At 44.5% G+C, this 6,415-nt stretch overlaps 1 protein-coding gene across 1 annotated transcript in view; it reads right to left on the reverse strand.

The window, feature by feature from the left end:
- The window catches only part of SNTG1 (syntrophin gamma 1), a 252,627-nt gene extending 246,457 nt beyond the window's left edge, over window positions 1–6,170 (reverse strand). The window contains exon 1 of the mRNA XM_018058524.1: window positions 6,103–6,170. The gene's annotated coding sequence lies outside the window, so the exon portion shown is untranslated. The remainder of the gene's footprint in view (window positions 1–6,102) is intronic.

The following is a 6,415-nucleotide window of genomic DNA, read 5'->3' on the forward strand; positions in this document are numbered from 1 at the left end:
GCAAACACTTGCTGAATTGATGAATGAATGTATGAAAGCTGAAAAATAACTGTGCAGGATCATTTAATTTTAGAAATACAAACTGCTCAAAACATAATCAAATGTTGCCCACTGTTCACAAAATACCCTTCACTCAAATGTACTCAAGATGAAATTAGGTTGTATTAGAATTTAACTCAGGAAAGAATTTAGAATTAAGATTCAACTAACCTCAGTTCAATTCTTAGATCTGCTACTGATGGTAGTTTGAAATCTTTTCTCTTTATCTTTATACTTTTTGTAAAGATATTATATTTTGTGCATAGAATAGTCAACATTCATACTAAAATTGCGTCTCTTCTGAAAGGTATGGAATGCTTGATTCTGTTGTGTAAATGGCACACACAGACATAATGCAGGAGTTCAGGCAGGGTTTTACAGAGAAACTGGTACCTGGAGTGTGACCGTTGTCAGTTCCCCTTACCCACAGAGCACACTCAGAAATAAAACAGACAGATATCAGTGACAAGTCACAGCAGAGTCAACTTACAACTTGCTTCCCAACATAAGTCATCCATCTTGGCCTCTGGTAGTTCTCTAAAGGTGCTCCCTGTCTCAGCAACCCTGGAAACTCTGAGCAATGCAAATTCTCAGGCTCCAACCGACTCACTGAACCGGAAGTTCTGTGCTGGGGCCCAGAAGCCTGAGTTGGGACCAGCAGTCCAGGTGGTTCTGATGCATGCCCTAATTTGAGAAACACTAACCTATGATATCTGTGGTGCTTGAGAAGGCTTTTGAGAGTCTCTAGGACAGCAAGGAAATCAAACCAGCCAATCCTAAAGGACATGAAACTTGAATATTCATTGGAAGGTCTGATGCTGAAGCTGAAGCGCCAATACTTTGGCCCTCTGAAGCAAAGAGCTGATTGATTGGAAAAGACCCTGATGCTGGGAAAGATTGAGGGCAGGAGAAGAAGGGGGGTGATAGAGGATGAGATGGTTGGATGGCATCACTGACTCAAAGGACATGAATCTGAACAAACTCTGGGAGACAGTGAAGGACAGGCAAGCTTGGCATGCTGCAGTTCATGGGGTCACAAAGAGTCGGACATGACTTAGTGATTGAACAACAACAACCTGTGATAGCTAAGCATATTCTAGAAAGCACACTAAAGACATGGGCTAACAATGAGCAAATATTTCCATTCTGTTAATATCACCCTTAAACCATCTTATCTGAGGCGCATTCAGTGTGCTCCGCCCAAGTTTCTAGTATCCAGGTATGGAAAGACTGTCAACAGTCCTCTTCACAGTAAAGGGCAGGTGTTGCTTCTGGCCCCCTGTATTACTCCTGCTGGGCCCTCTCTGGGTTCTGGAATAAACACATACCTAATGAGGGTTAAGAGCTGCTAAATTTGAGTTGGGCTCAGAAAAGCAGGCTCAGCACGAGCTCCAGGAGACCCTTCCAGCTATGTGGTCAGTTCACGTGATGTGACAGGTCAGCCAGTGCCTGGAGCTCCAACACAGAGGGAGACGCTGTTCAGAGCTTCATTCTTACCAATGAAAGTAAACATCATTTGCTTGCCTTAATCATTTTTATAGGCTTACTAGCAACCGCATTTAAAAAGACGTAAGAAAGCTGTTAACCATTGTCCATTAGACTAGTGCTATTTTCCTCTTTAAATCCTCAAAATGGTGACTTGTTGAAGCAGTGACTCTATAAATACCAGTTCACCTCAATTCAACTAAACAAATAGAATGTATGCTGTGTAAACAGCACCCGATGAACCCACCGAGTGCCCTCTGTCTATTTGTGGGGGTGGAGCAGGAAACTGTGTGCCAGAGGGTGGTTCCTGGGGCTTTAGTTCGGGCAAAGGCAAAGATGCTGGAATTATATCAAGAGAATTAAAAGGACCAGGGGTCACATTAATGTTAACGTCCATTATGAAAACCAAACAGAACGATCGGGTTCAAAGAGCCAGACGCAGTATCTGAGGGGTGCCGGGAGCAGAGAGGTGAGCATGGAGACTGGGGGAAGGGGAGGGGCACATGTCTGAGACAGGTTAACAGGCCACCTGGTCCAGGGCAGCCACTTCCAGTGGTGTCAGCCTGTAGGCTCAGTGCACACAACCAGGAACTAGGACTGGACAAAGACTACCAGAAATAAAGCAAATACTTCACACTTGGGTAGGGAAAATAGACAAATGTAACTATGGAAAAAATGTACTTAATTAGGATTATGGCACCTGAGAAATCCGTGGATGGTGATCCGGTTTATGTGTGGGTCTTACATGGTAAGAAGGCTTTTCATAGAGGGAAGAGGATTCCCTGAATAATTAGTACCACACGGAGTTCACAGCATTGAGGAAAGATGTGATTTAATGATGAAGCAGAAATAGATCCAGACAGCAGCAACAAAGCTATTATCAGAAAACAGGTGAAAAGACAGTAAGAGAGGATGGTTATAGACTTTATGGACAATTAGAAGCAAGAAATGTCCAATGGCATGGTTGAACATCACAAAGAAGTCAAGGAAGATGTGGAATAAACACTGACAAAGCATACGCTGTGATTTGAACAAGCTTCGTATTGGATCTGCTCATTTGTGTGTTAATTTGTGTCATTTTTAATTGCATTTTCTAATTTGTTAACCACAAAACTTATATATTAGGCAAGCACCTAAAATGTCCTTAAGGTTCTCAGTGTGTGAGAAAGTACGTGTGAGTGAATGAGTGTGAATGTGAGACTTTGTGTGTGAGAATGTGCATGTAAGAGTGTGTGTGTGTGTGCATGTGTGTGGAAAGAGAGAGAAAAAGAGGGGAAGAGGGGGAAGGGGCAGGCATCTCCCATGGCCACTTAAACTTTTCCTCATAGGACTTGCATAAATTACAACTACTTCAATTTTCTGTTTTCAGCTTTGTGACATTAGTCACAAATATTGTTCATAATACCTATATGGCTGGGAAAGTGTTGCTGCTAAGTCCCTTCAGTCATGTCCGACTCTGTGCGACCCCATAGATGGCCGCCCACCAGGCTCCCCCATCCCTGGGATTCTCCAGGCAAGAGTACTGGAGTGGGTTGCCATTTCCTTCTCCAACGCATTAAAGTGAAAAGTGAAAGTGAAGTCGCTCAGTCATGCCCGACTCTTAGCGACCCCATGGACTGCAGCCTACCAGGCTCCTTCGTCCATGGGATTTTCCAGGCAAGAGTACTGGAGTGGGGTGCCATTGCCTTCTCTGGCGAAAGTGTTAATAAACTTTTACTTTGGAAGAAAATGTCTCTACTTACTCTGAGAGCATATTTTAAAGTGTTTTGTAAACGTTTTGGTTCCTAATTCTATGAAGATATTATAAAAGTTAAATATTAAAAATAAGCATAAAGTGTTAAAGCTGACACCACCAGCTGCTGGCAGGAACCGGATGAGTTTCCCGGCTTCTTATAAAACTGTCCACATTCTTACCATGGATGCAGCTGTTGCGCTACTAGGTTTTCAACCAAATGGTTCAAAAACGTATTAAGCCTGCACCTGAATGTTTATAAAAGCTTTCTTCCTAATTTCCTTCCTAGGTGAGTGAACAAACAGACGGATGAATAAATGTACATCTATAGAGTGGCATGTGATTCAGCTTTAAAAAAATCATCTATCAAGCCACAAAAGGACATGATGAATCTTAAATAGATATTGTTCAGTGAAAGAAGTCAGCTAAAAAGGGTTAAACACTGGACATTTGGGGAAAGGCAAAACTGTAGAGATGACTAAAAACCAGTGGTTTGCAGAAGCATAGCAAGCGGACGGGAGGGGAGAGCAGGTGAAGCCCCTGGAGTGTTTCCCGTGAGCATTCATCTGTGTGACGCTCTATGGTGACCTCCTGACATGGTGCCTTTGGGAAACCCTGTGGAACTCACCGCACAGAGCGGGTCCTGTATGGATAAAGCCAGCGGGGCTGCTCTCCGTTCATGGCCCTGTGAGTATGGGGTTTTCCCTCCCAGGAAGCCAGAGCTGCCCCTGTCTCATGGTTAATGTCTGCCCAGGGAGCCTGGACCCCTTGCACTGGGCTTAGTACCAGCATCTCTGCCTCCGCTCAGGAAGCCTGGTGGTTGGACCAGCTGGACTTTGATGACTCCTGCTCTGTGGGAACAGCAGGGGCTGAGCTACAGATGGGAGCAGAAGGGAGCACTGAGGCACATCTGGAGACCGGACACTGACCGCAGCAGAAGCTTACACCAGGAGATCAGGGTGGGCACCCCCAGGACTATTCCAGCCACAGGCAGGACAGGCAGCCTCGGTGCAGGAGTGGGAGCTGAGTGGACATGGGAAGCAGGAGAGCCAGGTCCACATGCACAGGACAGCACAATGGCCTCTACCAGCCTGGCCACCATGCTTCACGTTCCTCCACTTCATCGTGCAGTGTGACACTGTGCTCAGCATTTAGAGTGATCACGTTGGTAAGACTTTACGTTAGAACTTGTGGTTATCTCTTTTATCAGTAAAGGTACCTCACAACAATCTCAAGACTTTGTTGTGAATCTCTTTCACAACCAGACACTGATGCCAACACAACACAACTGTTTTAAGCCCTGAAAGGACACCAATAGTCTTCAGCGGCCAGAATTACCCAACAATCTCTTGACCATATTTCCTGAACAGGGAGAGGTGGGATTGTCAAGACCAAAGCAGGCAAGACAGTAATTTTTCCCTGAAGGACAGGATAATGTCTTTGAAATGCATGGAATGCAATTCCAGAAACAGTTCCACTAATTTATTAAATTTTCTGAAATACTTATTGGGACCTTGTACATCTAAGCATGATGGTAGATCTTGGGCTCACAAAGAGAAACTAGAGTTTCTTCCTTCAAATTCTCATGGAAACAAACAAAGAAGAAAAAGAAAAAATTGTAACATAAATCAGCACCCTCATTTCTACAGCAGCTATCAATCAGCAACCCCAGACGCCAGCTCCAGGAATCGCACCTTCTGCTGGTGGTGGCAAAATCATCAGACCCTCTTGTAAGCAAGGCATTTGGAGAGCAGGTCAGAGTTAGGAAACATTAAGAAAATTGCCTGAATACAAAGTCAGTCTTGGAAGCAGAACTAAGCTTCTCAGCCTTTGATAATTGTGTCATTTTTTTCATGACAGACAACATAGTCAGCAAAACTAGAAGTAGGGATGCTTCACTAGGGAAGCCAGTGGCTCTAACATCACAAATACACCTGAAAGGGCAGGAATATGAATCACAAGTCTGGAGGGAAGTGGGCAGAGAAGTTGATACAAACAGGGGCAGAGCAGGAGTACAAGCCCATGTCTCAGACATCTTCAAAGTCACAGAAAAGCAGCGATCACACTCATCGGTTCAGATGTTTAGTGTTTATATTACAGCAACCTTGCCTTGTCAATTAGAAGGAAAATGCTCAGGAAGGTTGGACCTTGTTAGTTCAGGGGGCAGGGCGGTTGGCACCAGGCAGGGCAGGGCCCGGCTGGAAAGGCAGCCTGCACAGTGGCCACCCAGTGTCCTTTTGCTCGTAGGGCCATTTCCCATTCAAATGCGAAGCCAGCTCTGCTTTAAATGTGGAGAAGCAAGTTGGAGGCACAGGTGGCATTCTATAGGTCAAGGCAGCGTGAGCAGTGCCTGCCAAGACCTGTAGGTTTAAGTACCCCATGTGAGAGCAGGAATGCCGGCAGGCTGTGTTACAGACCCAGCGTAGCACTTCTCCTCCTTCATCCTCTCCCCAAACAGTATCAATTCAGACACACTGCTTAAACTTCAAAGATACATTCCTAAGAAGGGAGATACATGCTTGAGATGCATCCAGGGTTATTTTAATAACAAAATTGTGATTCCAGAAGGTGTGCTGGGGCAAGGAACAGTCACCCTCAGCGAGTATCCATCACTCCCTTTATGGCCACCTTTGTCCCCCTCTTCATTTATAGTACATGACCTTTCTAGGACTGCAGTCAGAGTTTGCAGGGCATGGCACTTTGAAATCCTGCAGACTGGGCTTTGCACAACATGAAGTGAACACACAACAGCTGACGTTGGGAAATTCTAAGTAGGTGATAAATAAGATTCTCCAACAGAGCAATAACTTTACTCACAATGACGTATCAGAAAGCAAGGGTCTTACCTGAACTTAGCTGGAGCAATGTTTTCCTTTCTTGGAGGTCACTTCTCTGGCAATCTCAACATTCTGGAGACTGGTCTAAATGCAGACAGCAAAAATGAAGTCCTATGAGTGCTCAGAAGAGAGAGAGAGAGAAAACTATACACAGAAACTGACTTTATCCACAAGAAACACAAGCATTCCGTTCACACTTACATCACATACAACTTTACCACAGTTTCTTATCAATTTCTAGGAATAAACCAAAGCCTTGTGAATTGTCAAGAGGAGAAATAAGAATATAATAAAAGAGGCAAATACACACAATGGGAAAAGA

The sequence above is a fragment of the Capra hircus genome, chromosome 14, assembly GCF_001704415.2.
Source record: "Capra hircus breed San Clemente chromosome 14, ASM170441v1, whole genome shotgun sequence".
NCBI classification, from domain to species: Eukaryota; Metazoa; Chordata; class Mammalia; order Artiodactyla; family Bovidae; genus Capra; species Capra hircus.